This window comes from Ischnura elegans, chromosome 5 (genome assembly GCF_921293095.1).
Source record: "Ischnura elegans chromosome 5, ioIscEleg1.1, whole genome shotgun sequence".
Classification (NCBI taxonomy): domain Eukaryota; kingdom Metazoa; phylum Arthropoda; class Insecta; order Odonata; family Coenagrionidae; genus Ischnura; species Ischnura elegans.
Genome location: NC_060250.1, coordinates 105,574,526 through 105,593,527, shown reverse-complemented (window position 1 = coordinate 105,593,527; position 19,002 = coordinate 105,574,526). Strand labels below are relative to the sequence as shown.

General features: G+C 39.0%; 1 protein-coding gene across 1 annotated transcript in view; it reads right to left on the bottom strand.

Moving 5' to 3' along the window:
* The window catches only part of LOC124159383 (dual oxidase maturation factor 1-like), a 324,286-nt gene extending 306,111 nt beyond the window's left edge, over positions 1 to 18,175 (bottom strand). Inside the window, exon 1 of the mRNA XM_046535158.1 lies at positions 16,445 to 18,175. The gene's annotated coding sequence lies outside the window, so the exon portion shown is untranslated. The remainder of the gene's footprint in view (positions 1 to 16,444) is intronic.
* Between the last annotated feature and the right edge of the window lie 827 nt (positions 18,176 to 19,002).

Below are 19,002 nucleotides of genomic sequence, written 5' to 3'. Positions count from 1 at the left end.
GGAAAAACACACATTTTTGCTTGAATATGTAATTTACCGTAACACATGTTTATCATCACTCCATCGTTACGACGTGCCTTGTATCAGTTATTCGTCAATTCACTATTTAAATTCTGATAGCGATTTACATATGCATACGCAAGAATCATCAATACAGTCAGTGGTTATTTTTTTATTTTTAAATGATACTTTCAAAATCTAAGTTTGAAAATACAATCTCCAAAAATATATAATATCATATGGGTGGGTGAGAACAGAGTTAGGTACAGAAATCAGGTAAGGAAAGCAAAGGAGATCAATTAGATATTTAGTAGTGCATTTTATGTTCTACTCGATGTCAGTACAGAACAGTGACTCACTCGTATGCATTGGCAACCAAGTTTTTGTATATTTCTTTTAACAATTAACTGTACCTAACTCTGTTTAGAAAAAAAATCACTTGTACTCATTGGCTTCTCACCCCCTCATATATTAGTAAATGGTGGATGTACTATTAAAATTATATTAAAGGGAGTATAATTTAGAAAATTTCGTAAAAATGGCATCTATTTCGCTTCCCCGAATGGAACCTGCTTTCAGCAAAGAGGAAGATCGTCGCACGTTGTGACCTACCGCGACCGGCTCGACGACATGGAAAATGAAAGAGACTTGTCGGAGAAAACTGTCATTAGAAAACATTATGCGTCATGCTCATGCTTACACGGTATGGAAACATACTTAAGTGTCATTCACACGTTCAGCACGCCGCCGCCACCATGATGGCGCTTCTACTCCCGACTCACAAGAAACTCTTCGCCGAAAAGCGCCACGCAAATGTAGCGCGGAGGATGAAACGTTGGCAGGCAACCAGGTCTCGTATTTGCATGCGTAATGGAGGGGAGGAATCTGCCCATTGTTTGGGGCTGAACAGAGAGCTCTGCCATAGAAGAGGATTGCTATTCTGGATCCTTTCTTCCGCTATTCCCATAGCCGCCGCTCATATAAGCCACTTTTGCTCCCTCTCTTCTCTGCACAGAATTTCAATCGTGCCGACTGACTTTCAATGAAGATCATCCAGAACGTCTCAAAGCACGCACTTCCTCCTTTGCGGGAGAAGACCAGCCAGATACCTGGCGAAAGCTTATGCGGTATAAATTTACGCTAGTTTTTCAAGTGTTCACAGTATTCACAGCTTGCTTAAATGCGTCGGTTTTGCTGCCAGTTCCACCTTCAACAAAAGGTCGAATATGAAACTTTATAAATTTTGATCCCAGTCGTTCTTACGGCGTCCTCCGCTATTTTTGTTATTATACAATGGAAAATGTATTTTCCAAGAAGCTGTTTGACTGATTCCATCGGTAGCATTGTCTGAAAGAACGCGATGAGCATGATTAATCTAAAATATATATTAATCTTATTAAATTTAAGGCTTTCGAAGAAATAGACGTAAGAAAGTTTCAATAGATCTTATTTTTTAAGATTCAATTTACTAATGATTGCTGTTTTTCAGTGAGTCAAATATTCCTCTATGAGGAGATTCAAGGGTATTTTTGCGATTGCTCTTCCCTTTCTGTGATACAAGCATACATAGTTTTGCAGTCTTAGAATTGATAAACTGAATCCCCCATTTCAATCGTGCCGACTGACTTTCCATGAAGAGCATCCAGAACGTCTCAACGCACGCACTTCCTCCATTCATTTGTGTTTGGTGCTTACATATATGCTACTTCGGTGCTCAGCGAGTATGTCCTGTCCAGACTTAGAGGAGGAAATCTTTTCCTTTGTGTATTCTGGCCAGTATTTGAGGCAATGGCGTCAAAGTAAGGAGAGAAAAGAGTGATTCTGCGCCTTTGTAAAGACAGAAAAATAAAATTCTCAAACGCAGGCTATCCCTCCTCGTCTTCCAATCTCTCTGTGACACGGAAAGACGCCTGAATACATTATCAGCATTGTTCGAATTTAAGATGAACGCTACTATTCGAAAATAAATCTTATTCTTATTGAATTTAAGATTTTCGACAAACAAGAGGCATGAAAATTTCAATAGCTCTTAATTTTAAGACTATTATTATTATTATGATATACTAATTTTTACTATTTTTCATAATAATAATAATAATAATAATAACGTTTGCCGTGTTTGTAATTTATGTAGAATCAATACAAGCTACAGCTTTCGCCCACACGCCAGCAACGTTCATGTCTCTGTATAAATTCCTTAGGAAGCTGAGAATGACATGATGAAACAGAAAATAGAAATTCAAAGAATACTCAAAATCATTTTATGGATTCATAACTCCCGCTCACATGGCGTATTTTCTGTTTTAGCGTGACGCAATACTCGATTAAAAATTGAACTATCATATAGAAATTTAAAGTATAAGTAGGATAGACAATTGCTAGCACCTCTCATACATAAATTTTAAATCTGAGATAGTTCCGTGATAATATTTTCAAAATGGAAAATACAGGCACATGGGTCGATTCCCCAGAAAATTTGCATAGCATCTTACATTTTAAACCCACAACGTACGAAAATAGACGCGTCAAATGAGAGTGACACGTTCTCTTTAGATTAGATAGATATAATAAACTCTATCCAATCATTTTCCATTTCCTGATCACTGCTGTTTGCCAAATTTTTCGACAATGACTGCCTACCGGATTCCAGCGCTCAAATTGATTGTGACCACAAGAGGAAAAGTTTTGGTGGACGATCAGTTTTCATTTTCGCTACTTTTCCCTCTGACGAACTGGGCCAATCTTTTGCCCTCCAGGGGAGCAAGGTCGGATTCGCTGTCACTTAGAACGATCAATCAAATTTCCCTCGTGGCTGATATCACGCAGCTACCGAGGGGGACTTGAATGACAGAAGAAAACAAAAAAGCCGTTCCGCGAAATGATGATGTAAAAAAATGGGGAGGGTTTTTTATGAGCGGCAATTTTTCTCAGAATTTCTTAAAATTGCGTTCTTAAATTTGATCAAAGAATTTTCCTCCCCAAGAGTTAATACCTCACCAATCCAATAAATATGCCGCTATTAGAGAGAAAGTAAGAGTGATATAACATTTCGATTGCATCATTTTAATTTATTTTTATATAATTATATATATTACTCCAGTGAGAGTAGACGTGAGCATATTTCCAGATTTAAGAAATAAAATATTTATTTTTCTCTGCTAGTGACATTTATCTACCTAATCTTCGTTGACGTCACAAAAATTTTCTATGGAGAAGTTTGTCTAGGATGAAAAGTTCACCAAAAAAGATGGAACTACCAGGTCAAATTACATCTCAACAGCTGAACCTTAATTCCAATTAAAGGAGATGGCGATTTCATCGCTATTTCTTTTAATGCAGGGTGTAGTGCGTACACCTTGTATTCAACATAGATAAGTCATTTATCCTCTTACTCCATGATCAAAGAATTTTTTATTTGAAGTGATAGCATTTTTAAAAAGCAGAACATCCGGATAAAAGACGTTACGTTGTGACCGCTGTTTGTATTGACTAGGTATGTATCATGCATTAATTTCGAACCCAAAAAAAATTTTCAGAGAATTTTTAGCCGAACGTTCTATTTCTTTTAAAACAGCAGATAACTCTTGAGTAAATAACTAAAAAATATTATTCGTAATTGAATGGTGAAATCTCAATTTAGAGAATCCCTTCAAACAACCATTGGTGCGGCAACCGTTTTATAGTGCAATTGCTCTTAAGTCTGCCAAGTTCCACGATGTGCTCAACAGTATCATTTCGACCTGAAGAGTGACAATTCTGATCGCATTAATTACATTGCATGATTTTCAAAAGATAATGATCTTTAAGATGATATTTAAAACATATAAAAATTTTATTTACGTTAATAACGATGCATTTTTTAACAACGTCCTGTACCCAATGAAAAAATTTCCACCTGACTTCGGTGGTACCAGGATCCTTACCCTAGAGGCCAGGGGCGCAGCTAGGAATTAAGATGGGGTTTTAGGCGCAACTAGACCTGGGGTGTGGTATAATCGCCAGGATAAGCGGGAGGTGCGGGGGCCCTCCCTCAGAAATGTTTTAAGATATATGGTTCAAAATGGTGAGTTTTATGGCTTTCTGAGGGATATTTTATTAATCCTCACACTCTTCTATATTAATCAAATGAAGAAAAATGGATTAAACTTAAAAGTTTCTCTGAGCTCCGTGGGGGGGGGGGGGGTTTATCCCCCAAAAACCCCTCTCGCTGCGCCACTGCTAGAGGCATCCATTAAATTTAAAACAAACATAAGACGTATACAGTGCGAATAAATGACAGATCTGAGCTGCCACTACTTTGATTCAGTCCATTATTCTTATGTATAAGATATTAAACTGTGTTCTAATTGAACCAATACAATAATCTTGCCGAGCACATGCAAAAATAGTGCGCGTGATATGATAGGAGCCATTTTCCACGATAGAGTACGCAAACCTCAGGTGAGTAGGAGGGGGGGAATAGGAGTAGGGGGTAAGGAGAGTGGGCAGTTGGAGGGAGGGATTGGAGCTGGGCGCTCTCTTCAGCACACGGCCGGTATCTTTTCATGATGCAGCGGTATTGCGGCACTTAAAGTCGCCGACGACAACGCCACGGGTCTTGGGTTACGGTGCCAAGACCGCTACGCCGGCCGCTTGTCCCCCCCCCCCCCTCTATCTCTCTCAGAAAGCCTTGCAAAGAATTCCTGCGCGATCATTATCCGCGGGGCCCAAAAGAAAATAAAGGGGAAATACTGGGGAGTGAAAGAGGTAGAGGGGGTTGTTGGTTGTGCGTGGAGGGATGGAAGCCGTTTCCTACCCGCGAGGGCCGATATTCATTCCTCTCCGTCGTTCACTTTCCCTTATGCGAGCGAGGGGTGAGCATTCTGCGGCTCATTTTATGGAGTTCAGTCATCTGCCTTGAGGTATGGACGGGCCGAGGAAGAAAGCGACTCGCGCCGTGGGGAGCGTGTGCGCCTCGGATTCTCGCCTCTGGGCGAATCGCCTCACTCGGCGGAGAATGACACTGGCCATTTGCTACGTGCGCCGAGATCATACTGTATTAGAAATGGTCCATCCACTTGGCATGTTTATCGCTGTCTTGCAGGGAACGAGACATTCGATTCAATATTGGGATGGATCATAGCTGTCTCTGGAGAGATATGATGCAAACGTTTCATCAAATAGAAAAACACTATCAAAATCAATATGAAAAACACCTCATTTGTGCCTAATAAAGTTTTTGTTTGTAGTTTTGGTCGATACTTAACAATTTTTCTTTTATGCGGCCTATCACCTGTAATTTTTATCGCTTTCATTGACTAAACGACATAAACGCTGCTGTTCCGTTATAATAGAGAAACGCTATAAAAATAAATAAGAAACTTTTCAGACGAGCTTAATAAACAATGGTTTCCGTTTCCTGTGTTTGCGTTCGATTTTTTTTATATCCAACCTTTCTTTTGTGTTAAATCCAACGTTATATTGGCAATTTTTGATGTGAAAAACTTTAGGAATACGGTTCACTATTTTTTTTCACGGCGGTATTATAAATTCTTTTGTTGCTTAAAAATGTTTATCTATCCATAGATTTCAATTCACCTATGACAAAATGGAAATTGACGGAAATTTGGCCTTAGACTGGAAGAATATTTAGCAATAGTCGACCAAAATTCTATAAAAAAGAAATAAACTTAGACGGATCAAGAAAATTCAGTCTTTAATTAAATAAAGGTATTAAGTGCTGCATTTAATGACTTTTATACAGTTAATTTCTGTCATAAAGACTTGTACACTATCTTTCTGATCAGCTGAGGTAATTAGGAAAGGAAAAGGAGGAGTTGAAGTGGGTGAAATAAGAATAGAGGAAATCAGATTTCGCTAAAGATCGGGGATTGGATGGTAATATCTACCTAAATGTCTCCCAGAGTAGAGAATGCATCAGTAAAAAAATACAATTGGTAAAAAATAGGATAACCTACCGCAGATCAAAGGTTATAAATTACTCTACGAATAAGAAAGCGAATGATAATACTTAAATTAAAGAGTAAAAATCGATGTAGTTCTCTATTACGTCCCAGGTCAGAAATTCCATTTCATTTGCACGAGGCCTTCTTTGTGTCTGCACACAAGGTTGAACTTACACTTAACTTCTTTCCACTCCATCTTACAATTTCTACCTATGGTCGTAGAGTTCTAATCCTTATATTCAGCATACTTAGTTATATTTTAACAACGCCCACATATAAGACATAAAACTTGAATTATATCCTAGGCAAGAAAATCAAGTTTTAAAACACATCTCCTGAATGTGCGCTGCATGTGAACGGGAAAAATTGGAGCCTTTGTAAGAGTGAATTGTAGGTACGTGACAATGGTAGCATAGGCATAGTTCTCCAGGAGTAGGCGAATTGAATTTCTCAGACGAAGCTTCAGACGCATCATTCGAATTTTTTCTTCGAATTTTTATGCTATTAAATGATAGCTAATTAACAAATCATGTTCGCTATCGAGCATAAGTAATTATGAAAGCTAACAATAATAACTTCGTTATTCCGCATATTTTATATTGTTGGAGTTGAGGGAATAAAAACTTTGATTTTTCTACATTGTGATTTATTTTGTCTGCATGGCTGCATTACAGCGTAACATTTTCGAGGTGTGTTTTTTCCATATGTTCAATTTTCGATGACTTCGATCATAGTAGTCGCGGCTCTCCCAAAATTCGTATATGTTTTAAATGCCCACTTATGGAGTGAAATGTATCGTATAATATTGAAGGAAAATACTCCCGTAATTTTGTAAGTCTCACAAACAGTGAGTTAAATCCTCGTAATAATAACCGGTTTTGCCTGCTGAGTCATTATTTCGTTGATACTCATCCTTTCAGGTAAATGATCGAGGGAAATATATTGTACGTGTTTACACGACTACGCATTTCAGTGACGGTAACATTTATTATGTCTGCGCGTAGATGCATGCCTTGGTTAATCCTCTAATTTACTTGCATGCACGTTAGACTGTTGACGCAATATCTAGCCGAGCCGGCGGCTATACATTTTAAGGAATAGCTGCGTCATATTCACGGCTGGTGGGATTTATATAGTGCATACTTCTCTTCATTAATGCAGTTTTTCGCCTAGTGACTCCTATCTTTTGGCCAAAAATAAAGTGGAATCTGTATTTTTACATATTTTGCTAGTTTGCAAATAGTTTGGCTACGCAAATAAATGAGATGAAGAATTCGCTCGAAAGTATCAAAAGGTAAGAGTTTTTCAGGGAGTGATTTCATAATAGAGCTAAAAATAAAATATTAATTAAAGTAGGCAAAATTTAGTGCTGAATCGATATTACAAATTTCTCTGAAATTTTGAAGCGATAATTTAGCAATTTCAAACATTGCGAGAAAAGAAGAATTGCGATCAAGCACGACGCATTCATAACCCACATATTTTAACCATATTCAAGAGCTCAAAAATCTAAATAGACTAATGCTACCAGGTTAAAGGTGTAGATTTAAGATTTTTAATGGATATTAAATATTATTCGCTTCCTGAACGAGGGATAAATGAATTGTGTTTATCCAATTGTCTCCTCTTATCAGATATGTTTTCATTGTTAACTATTTCCTCCTCCGTAGTTTGGTAATAAGAGTCATCTCCTTATTCTCCAAATCCAATGATTTCTCGTTAATTTTCCTGTGTTCATTACGCGTTCCCCACTTTCTATCATACCCACAACTCTGCCTAAGACCTATTCTCAAAATCAAACACCCTCTATAATTTTCTTGTCAACAATTTCTCTCTTTCTGATATTAATGATTTTTTAAAAATTATGAGAAACGTGATCATTTCCGGGACAGTGAAATGTTTTTAAATCGTATTTCGATCATTCTAAAAAGATTATTACCCTATCATTAACCACCAATTAACATTGCTGATTAACTCGGTAAATCCTTGCTCCTTTTAATACCGTAAAATTAAATTCATTCATACTTTTTTCAGAATTTGGTGACATTTAACGGTCAGATATTTTCGCCATAATACATGAGGGGACAGACAATCAATCAATGCGCATTCATAAACCACCTCCTGTGTGTTTTTCAAGCATATACAAGGGTTAAAAAATCAAAATAGACCAATGGAACAAAGTAAAGTTGTGAAATGGACATCGAATAACAAAACGCTCCCTGAACAACGGATGTGTTATTTCATCAAATTGTTTCTCTTCTAATTAGATCAGCTTTCATTCTCAACCTTTTCCCCCACCCTAGTTTGGGCATAAGATTCCTCTCCTTATCCTCGCTTTCTCGTTCAAATTCCTGTTTTATTACGAATTCTCCATTTTATTTCATATTCTAAAGTCTACCTCACAATTACTCATCATAAACCCCATACAATATTCTTGTCAACAACTTCTCTCTCTCTCTCTAATATTTCTATTTTTTTAGTATAAGAAACTTGATCATTTCCTGGGACTATGAAATTTTTATTTACCCCGTATGTCCTTCATTCTATTAGGACTCCGAATTATTAGCCTATAATCAACCGCCAGCCATCATTGCTGATTAACTCGGGTAATCCTTGCGCCTTAATTTTGAACGGTAGAATTAAATTCCTCCATTCTATCTTCGGATTAGGATTACGTTTTACGAACACATATTAGCGCCATAACATTTTCAGTTTGCGGGTGGAAAAATATTCTAGGTAACGCTACTAAAGGCTAACGCGTCTTGCCAACCCTCTCGAGAAGCCTGCTGTTCCACCGCCAACCGTAAGCTTTCCTTCCCTCTTCCAGGAAGTAAAACTGTTCCCAGCGAATTGTGATCGGCGTAAGGATCCATCGTCTGCAAGTGTTCTGGTTATGCGCGTGCTCGGTCAGCAATTATCGGACCGCAGGCATATGCCAAGAGATCAGACTGCCAATGGACCTGGCGCGAAGGAAACTGAGGGTGTAATTATCAATCTCCGGACAAATTGACCCCTTGGGCTCCTTTGACGGCCGCTTCTCAATGCAACTGATCGCGAAGGTGGTCATTAACTGACCCCCAGTGGGAGCCGTTCGTACTTTTCTCCGCAAAAGTCTGTACAGTATTCTCCCACCCAATCTAGAGCAGGAAATGCTCGCGAGTCAGTGAATAAAAAGCATTCGGTCGCATAGAAATGGATTCTAATGCTGTGCGGTGACTTCTCACTAATGACAGCCTGACATAATTTTCTCAGTGGAGTGCCACTCTTTCCTGTCCGCCTCATTAAACTGCCGGCTCTTGAGCCAGAATGAGAGCATAGTTCCGTTGATAAATGAAATATTTTTTTGCACATTTTCAGAAAACCTCTCCTGAAGCAAAGTTTAGCGCTTTCAGACTTTAAGATCCTTAACTAAGTTTATCATTCACAGCATTGTACCTATAAATATCGTCAACTCGTAATTATCACATCCAACATTAATTTATGTTTACTCATATTTTTGAAAAAAAGATTGATTTCTCAAATAAAATCTCTCCATTTCATACTGGTATAGCATGATTATGGAATAAAGTACGTCGCAATGCCAGTTCTATTTCAAGAAATCAGTATTAAAATGTAAATTCAATTTTATACGCTTAAATTCAAATATTCTACTATTTTTTTCTGTGTGTTATAAAAAACAGTTCTCTAATTTTTATCAATAATGACTTTTTTACTGTACATCTCAAATACAACATTATATGATGCATTGCACTAGGGCTTAGTTGCCCCATAATCTAACGCCTATTGCCGCCCATTGAACTGTTCCAATATGTACCCGTCTTCTAGCCCTGCATCATACGGTGACTTAGTAACAATAATTTTTATCGGGCCATTCGGACTATTACTATCGGGTTATTGTTATTACTATCATGATTGTTATCGGACAGACATCTCTCGCCAATGATCTAGACTCAGCACTGGATTCTCTGAAAAATATATAAATATCGCGATATTTTACCCATTATTTATATTCATAACCCACGCCTAGGTTAGAGGATAGAATATTCGCGAGCTTGCCCCTTCTCAAAATGCACCGAATCGGTTGGCTGCTCGGGTCAAACGGTGGCAAGAAGGTAAATCCTCTCAACGATCGAAAAGCGTCTCATCCCACGTGCCCAACACCATAAAACTTTCACTCGATCCAATTTTGCAAACTGCCACCGGCTCGCGCCCCGAATTGGCGAAGGAAGCATTTGCACTGCGGAGAATAATGGGTGCCTTGAGCAATGTGGCATAAGAATATGTATTGTGCGAAACAAAAAAAAAATTATTCTTTCTCAATATTCTTACAGCTTACCTGATTGTGAATGGTTCAAAAAATTTCTTACAGAAAATATATGGGTCTTGGCCAGGATATTTCGGGACAGGTACATACGTGTGATTGATAGTTGATTGAATCAACTATTCACCACATATAATGAGTGAATGAATCAACTACCCACGTGAACAGGTCAAACAAACACTTGGAATGTGAAAGCACAGGCTATGAAAAAAGGCTAGCATAAAAGTGGAATGAGTTAAGAAGTAAAGCGTCATTTATATAATGAATAATGTCACAGTCAAGGATATATAGCTAACGGGACTAAAGCGAGACAGAATTAGAGCATTTCATTGACCAATGGAGGAATCACTCATCAAAAGTGCTTATGAAGAGGACAGAATACAGAGCATGGTCAGGAATAAAGGTCAAATAATACCGCACGTTTATAAGAATTATTATGGATAACATCTTACCATTTTCCTTTTCGAGTCACATTCAGCAAACGATAACATGCAAATTATATCGATGAGTTATATGTCTTTCTGATAAGGGGCTCCATCTTGAGTCGGAAATTTGTTCCAATTTAATTTATGCTTTCTTCTTCGGAGTTACTCCTATCTACGATACACTATAATTTCCTTTTATCTTACGCCTTAATCGTTGCTATTTCAAGCTCTTTTGACGTTACTTAATGGAACTAAGTCAAATAGTAACAGTTTATAATGGAAATATTTCGAAATTTGGCACCTGACGGTGTTTTTTGTGAGTGAAACTCAATTTATTCATTTAAACCATTTCCATTTACGGTATTTTCTCCACCTGCTACATGGTAAAGGTGTTAAAGTGACCCTAAAAACGTCCGATCGTGCCTTTATAGCCATGCACCGCTGCCAAGGATTTCATAAGAGCAAGAAAACGTTGATCAACGTTCATTCAAATTTTTGCGGCCACATGCAGTATCGGGATGCCCGCCAAATGAATTTCCCTCGGTATCACACTATTACTTAGTAAAAAATAAGTTTAAACCAAAATACATCTAATGGAATGCAAATATTATTATAAATTCTAATATAACTACTTTGGCACCTTGGCGTTGCTGGCAACGTGATTCTTTCAGCTGACATTGACCACAATACGGTGACAACTACTGTTCATTGCAAAAGAGCGTGTTGCCTTGCTTCGCAACGAAAAGGCATTACAGTATCCTTCACCATACATTGCATCAGGTAAGAGCGACCAAGGGCATCAATGCGGGACATTGATAACTGATGGGGTTCTAGGCAACAAAAATATCTAAGTAATGGCGTGTTAGAAACACATAAAGTTACATTAATCGAAACTGCATCACCCCTTGCCAATATATATAATTTTCATTAATGTGATATGAGAGTGATTTTTTCGGAAATTTTTAGATAATTGTCTACTGAGGAAAGAATACTGTGAGAAGTAATGTATGAATATCGTGAGGAATGCAATGATTGACGAAGAGGAGATTTCTTGTCTCATTAAGAATTCCTAAAGGAATTTAAATAAAATTAAGGTCAATTGAATGGGTAACTCAAATATTGAGTTAATTTTACAGATCATATTTATCTTCCTTCACGAAAAATGCATGTCTGACCTCCAAAATTGAATGTTATCACCAATTTTGAGTAGTTCAAAGGTTAGGAATTGGCGAACTGCTTTAAATATTCTGTTTTATTCTGGCATTCGAAGTACAAATACCTTCCAGTCCTGATTGTCAGCTGAAATTGCAAAGCAGACAATGCAGCAAAGTTTTAGCTTATTAATTTATCTAAGGTCTCTTAAATCTGATCACCGCTAGGGAAAATATTACCTCAACTTCCTTATGCTAAAAATAGCATAGCCAATGTGGAGTTCTTTATTCCTGCATGAAATATTTGGTAAAAATATTACGTTGTACATAGCCTGTAAGCATATATTGCGGTCTAAAATACAGCAATAAAAATAAAAATTGATAACAAAGTGAAAATTTTTGTTAGGAAAATAAGATGCATGGATTCATTAATGAAGGATAATATTTTCACACAAGTTATCAATGATCATTATATAGCTAATTAGTAATACATTTTTCCATAGACAATTATTAGCCTATCATGGAGATCTTGAACGCTTTCAGCTCTCCCATTCTAAAATAATTCTCCCATTGCATGAATCACATATTACTTACAACGTAACAGACATGAGTAATGTGCGAAAACAAGGAATAAAATTTGGAAGAGTTTTCAAGGCTTGGTGGTCTTTCAATCTCACCTGCACGGGAAAAAGGATCGCATGATAGTACCAAAACGTCCAGGTGCCGGCAATGAAGAAAAACTGGACGCCTTAGAAACTTTGCAGAATTTATATGGTAAGCTTATTCTTAGATGTCAGATTTTAATTAGCATTTTATAATCCACATGAACTTTCTCTCCTACACGCTGGGTGAATACCATAAGGTATAACAAACCACTGGAGTTAAGCACATTGAAATAAGTCTTCATAAGCACATACGAGTTTTATCAAAAGATGTTTTTAGCTCACAATTTTTAGTTTAGGTATGCATGAACTTTCTCTCACATCCTCATTTTTCTTGGAACTTTAAATGACCAACATACTAAGTTTTATTTCATCAACGCCTTCATATGAGACATGAACCTTGAATTATTTCTTAAGCAAGTAAATTACGTTCTGAAACGCATCTTCTGAATGTTTGCTTTATGCGAAGCCTAGGTATGAACGAATTAGAGCCATAGTAAGAACGAATAGTAGGTACGTGACAATGGTAGCGTAGGCATAGTTCTCCAGGAGTAAGCGAATTGAATATTTGAGACGAAGCTTTGAAATCATCATTCCAATCCCAAATTTTATAATTTTAAATGATAGCTGATTCACAATCATGATCCTTGACGATCAATCATTATCTTCAACGATCATAAATAATGAAAGGTAATTATAATAACTTTGTTATTCCACATATGTTCAATGCACAATTATTCTGCGATCTAGGTTTCGAAGATCTTGATCATCAGGCAAGTTTGATATAGAAGAAATTGAATAGTTACACATACTTGTTCATATATGATTGTACGTTTTCCCATCTACTGAGGATGGGTAGCCTTGAGAATAGGTGAGGAGAAGGAAACCGAAACGTCGGGACTGTTAAAATTTCATACTCGCGCAAAAAAACTAGAAAAGTTTATTTACTAGTACATATAGTTACACAAGCGTGTTGTTATAGCTACTGATTCGTAGACCAGGCTCGATGCCAATACGGTTCCCATGGAGAGTATACTCAAGGGAGGTCCAGATGGATGCTGGGAGGTGCATAAAAAATCGTAGATGACCACTTCATCAAAACAGACACTTTTCAATTTTTTTATCCTCTCCAACGCGTCCATCCTCGGCCCCTTGTTTTCCACGTGCAGAACCTCTGCCTCAAAGTCATTCTGGTGGCCCTTCTTAAAGATATGCTTGGCTAAGAGTGACGATGGATCCTTATTTTTGGCACACGATTCATTTTCCTTGATAGTTTCTCAAAACTTCAGTTCTGATTTCCCAGTTTAGGCTGCCGAACATTCGCACTTCAACTTATATACTCCACTTCTTTCCGTTATAGGTATACGGTCCTTAGTGTACAACACCAACTTCCTATCGAAAATTAGAGGACGAATTAGGATCACGAAGCATAAATACTTAAGCGTGTTTACATAATATACTCAGTAAATTTAAACACGGTAGTAAAATTTTTAAACGAGTGATTCGCCGCAAGAGAGGGCAGAAGAAGACCGTTCGAGTGGTAGTGATGCATCTTATTAAGTTTTAAACAAATAACGCATCATGAAAAAAGATTAGTTGAATGATGCTCTGTCTAAAATAAAACACGAAAAGGAGAACTGCGTTAAAAGCACCCTCTCCCATTCCCGGAGACCCTTGACTGATGCAACAGCATCGGCTCCGCGACCGATACGACCGCTAGCATTTCATCCAACCTATCAATAATTACAATCGGTTTCCCTCTAAAGACGCATTCTTATTCGAGGAGAAAATAGCTTAGAGAGACGATCGAGTATCTCTCACGCCGACAAGTGAAATACATTTCGAGGGAAAATGAACGCACAGCGGCTCCGCAGCCAGGCACAAACTCTGTCGCCGTTGACTCAGCGATATGACTCCGGTTTTTAGCGTTCAAAGGATTCAGTTGCCTTGACGATGGGGTCAAAGATCACGACGTACACTTGCGTGAGCTGCCTCGGCATCAAAGAGTTTCAGAACTCGATCAACTTGACATTTGAAACAAAAATACGCCTCATTTTTCTCCATATACCACGGATTTTGACAATAGAGAGAAGGCATAATAATAATTATAAAGGAGTAGGATACGTCCATAGTCAAGCCTCTTGGAGTAGTAAGATGGTCGCAGTGGTTTGCAGATCTATAGGGTGATTGCAGGTTTTTGAGAGAAATGGCGAAGTATCGCGATTTTCCGCATTATTATTTTAGATTTTTAACTTGTATTAGGTCTTATTTCACTAATGAAATTTAAAGCTAATACTGGCCTCATTATTGATCAACATTTTGCGTGGGCGAAAGAGAAGCTAATGAATAGCCAATTAGCAAAACCGACCAATATTTACTGATGCATATACAACGCGTTACGATAGCACCAATAGTTAGTATGATATAATAAATTTTGAGCAGTGAGGGATTTATTTGACGAGGAATAAATTTCGATCATTTAATTAGTGACGTCGAATACGTAGCGTAGTACGTCTTATGCGTAGATTTTTGGCAAAATATTTATTTCCTCATTTCAAAGGACTTATTCGTGGAATTCTACGGATGTTACAATTCATGCTAGGCTATAGAAATCGTATATACAAATACCATCATTGAAACTTTAATTATATCAAATTTAAAAACAGAAATATTGGTCTTGTGGGTTTCAATTACTAAATCACTGTAGAAAAATTTTCTGACAACAGAAACGGCCTCATTGTTCTACCTCGAATTAATGAAATCCGAAGATCCATTTGTGATGGAATGAAAATTTTCCATAGTAAAATAAACACTTGCAATTTTCTACGATTATAACACTTATTCTCATTTAGGTTTCGACGTAACAACGTCATCTTCAAGGTACAAATTGTGCAAGGAGCCTTCCATCATATCATCTTCAAGGTACAAAAAGGTTCCTTGTACCATTTGGTACCTTGATGATGATGTAGTAACATCAAAGCGTAGTTTATTTCAATGCCTCGAATCAAGTTCCGATTCCGGGGAATGATTAAACCATGCACTTTTTTAATATTTCTCTAGACCTAGTTTTGAAGTGGGTGAAATGAGTGCGGAAGACCATTGGCTACTAGACCACAAGGCGAGAGAGGCAGTGGAGGGAGAGGGGAAGGGGGGGAGAGAGAAGTCCCCTCCCCTCCGCCCCCGCGGCAACCACTCTCTCTTTCCCTATCTCCGCTTTGCCTCCCCTCCCACCCCACACACATTTCAAACACACGCGTCCACATGGAAGTGAACACACGCATATTCATCAACATCCACTTTCTCCTTCCCTCCGCGAATTCTTTCCACTTATTTATTTTCATTAATTTCGCGAATAGTTTTTTTTAACTCACCCAGATCACGAGCCTATAACAATCAAGATCCATCAACATCCCAATTTTTCTAGTAATGGACATCAATAGACAACTCTATCGGCTGCCTAGCTGGATATAGCCCGTGTACCCTCTGTTTCTGGTCACAACATGGAAACTGCGTGCTGGAATTGGTTTAATTGTATTGAATGTTAATGAAGTGAGCATTATTTTTTCATGACTGAACAACCTTGTTCATTGAATTCAACTTTCAATGCACATGTCAGTGACAATTAGCATAAAAATTGAAAAATGCTAACAGCTACTTAGTAATACCATAAAAAGAACGAAAAATGAGATGGGGTGAACAGCCCAACAGAGAATAGAGTTAATTTTTAGCTCAATTACATCAGGCGTACATAACATTGAAATTCATCAACGAATTCTTTTTCTAGCGATGGAATTTAAAAATAATGCTGCTCATCACAGAAGTGGACATCCTGAAATAAGTGGAATTATTCCGTCTGGGTGAAGGGGTTTTTTTGAACTGTGACTGACGCGGTTTCCCCACCGACCGAAAACGGTCGAATGAAATTTTAAGCATTGCTTACCTTGCCCGCAGTCGAGGTTCGAATCCTATCATGTCATCGGTTCGGTGTCCTCAGGAAGGGCCCCGCATTTGTACCGCTGTGGAAGTTATCTTATCGTATTTGCAGCAGGTTCCGGTGTCATTCATTCTTCCTTGAACCTTCTCAAGGAGACTCAGCACCGGAAAGGGACAATGGGAGTAAAGGGGTAGACTCCGGGGTGAAATGGGGCAGAACAGCAAAAATAAACAAGCAGTAAAGGCACTGGCCGGCACGGAGGCTCTCAAATGGAGGAATCGTGGTCACCAGGAGGGGAGGAAACAGATTGGAGATAAACACAAGAATACACCGGTGGTCGAGAGGGGAGATTAACAGGTGAATAACCAACACACTCTCCGACGGGCACTTATGAAAATTTCACTCGGCTGCTTCCAAAAGGGAAAACTCTCCACTCTGTCTGGGGCACTTGAGGCATTCCGGGAACGAAGAAATTATCCTCTACAAGAATTCCTTATTCTTCGGCTCACAAACGACGAGTATATCCCACGGAATTAGTACTGTACTGAGCGAAGCGTTAGAAAGATAAGAATCACACCATTAAAAGAAAAAGACACCGTGTCATCCAAAGTATTAGATTTTATTTATTTTCCAACTATAATAGAGGCTAGTTTTTTCTATATAAACACCAAAGTGCCAGGTGTTGTGAGCATAATCAGATGGGAGTCACACCAGGAGAAGCAAAAGGCAGTGTGTCATCCGAAGAAGAGAAATCCGGGTTATATGTTCTCCGATGTTAACGCACTGACTGCACTCACGACCACTCACAGCACCAACAAAAACTTATTCACACGAAATATGGATAATGTGAATACGTTTTCGCAACTTCACCAACAGGATTTGGGTAAACAATACTTGGAAATAGATCCCACTGTCCGCGACGACAATTAAAATTCACTGGTTGCCACGATATTCCGTTTCCCTGACTCGAAGTAAACAGTAATGCTGTAGCAATATCCAAAAGTTGAAGAAGATCCCATAAACACCGGATAAATAATTATAACATCAAGACACCTCTGCTGTAGTTCATTTAACGCTGCATCAAAAATACTGTTGCAACAATATTTTTAAGCCTCACACCTGTTGAAATACTCCTGTAGTTCCCATAACACCGAATAAACATTTATAACTTCAAAATCCCTCTGCTGTCGTTCATTTGAGACAACAACAAAAACAGTGTTGCAACGATATCTAAAAGCCTCACACCAGTTGGAACACTTCTGTAGTTTTCATCACCTTGGTTGGTTCACTTGAGTTCGAAATTAGCGCAAGAGTAATATAAAGGAAGGCAGGGTTCATTCCTCGAAACCCAATCCCGGGAAGCCCCGACGGAGCGACCGCAGCCTTCCTGAGGACACCCGGCGGGCGCGTTCACCTTCCTTTGTTCTTGACTCCAGTCGAGGCCGACGTTGATTACCCCTCTGGAAACGTACGATCACCCGGGAAGAGAACGTTCGAACTTCCTCCTATGTCCTGCCGTCTGAGTCACCCTCGTCGCCTAAGACGATCCGCGACGGCACAAGCAGGCGACGGAGCAGAAGAAGAGGAGTCATGCAGACCAAGTGTCGGCGGGCCTTCCCCCCGCGACGCCCCTCAGACATCCCTCACGGGCCGAGAAACACTGGCCCAACGACTCTCTCGCGACGGGACGACGACCAGCAACAGACCGGCGAGGAGCGCGATCGATCCCTCCCCCTTCGTGTACGTCTGTGTGTGAGTGTGTCTGCACATGAGAGAGTGAAGAGGAGGCGAGCCTTCCCCTCAACCTTTCTCTCTGGCCCCCTTCTGCCACCCCCTCCCCTCAATCTCACCCCTTTCTCTCTCTCTCTCTCTCCCTCCTCTTCATTTCCCTCTCTTGCCGCCTCCTCCTCCATTTAAAGAGAGGGGGTGGGGTTATCCGCCGGTGGTAATCCAGAGAGAGTGTGCCATCGGGATGTTTCGGTGGGCGGGGAGGGAGAACAACGTGCAAGAATATCCAGATTGCAGACTAATGCGAGGCTATTGACTATGCCGTCTATAGACTATGCAGGCTATTAACTACGCAGGCCATAGACTATGCAGGCTTTTGACGATGAAGGATATTGACTATGCAAGCTGTTGACAGTGCAGGCTGTTGGCAATGCAGGCTGTTGACTATGCAGGCTGTTGACAATGTACGCTCTTGACTAAATAGGATTTTGTCTATGCAGGATATTAACTATGCAGGCTATTGACTACACAAGCAATTGACTATGCAGACTCCAGACTATTCAGGCTAGAGACTACTCAGCCTGTGGACTAAATAAAATTTCCAGTATTTAGGCTGCTGGCTACACAGGCTGTAGATTATTCAGGGCGCAGGGTATTAGAATAGCTGGCAATTCAGTTTGCAGTAGGTAGTTAAGTCCATTCAGTATTAAATTAATTTTGCATGGTAAACAGGGTGCTACGAAATGAAAGGACTCATAATAAATGAAAGTAGAGAAGTCGATTTGAATTTTTTTCGTTCGTTGAAAATATCGAAAAAAGAAAAATTCTGGAGTGAA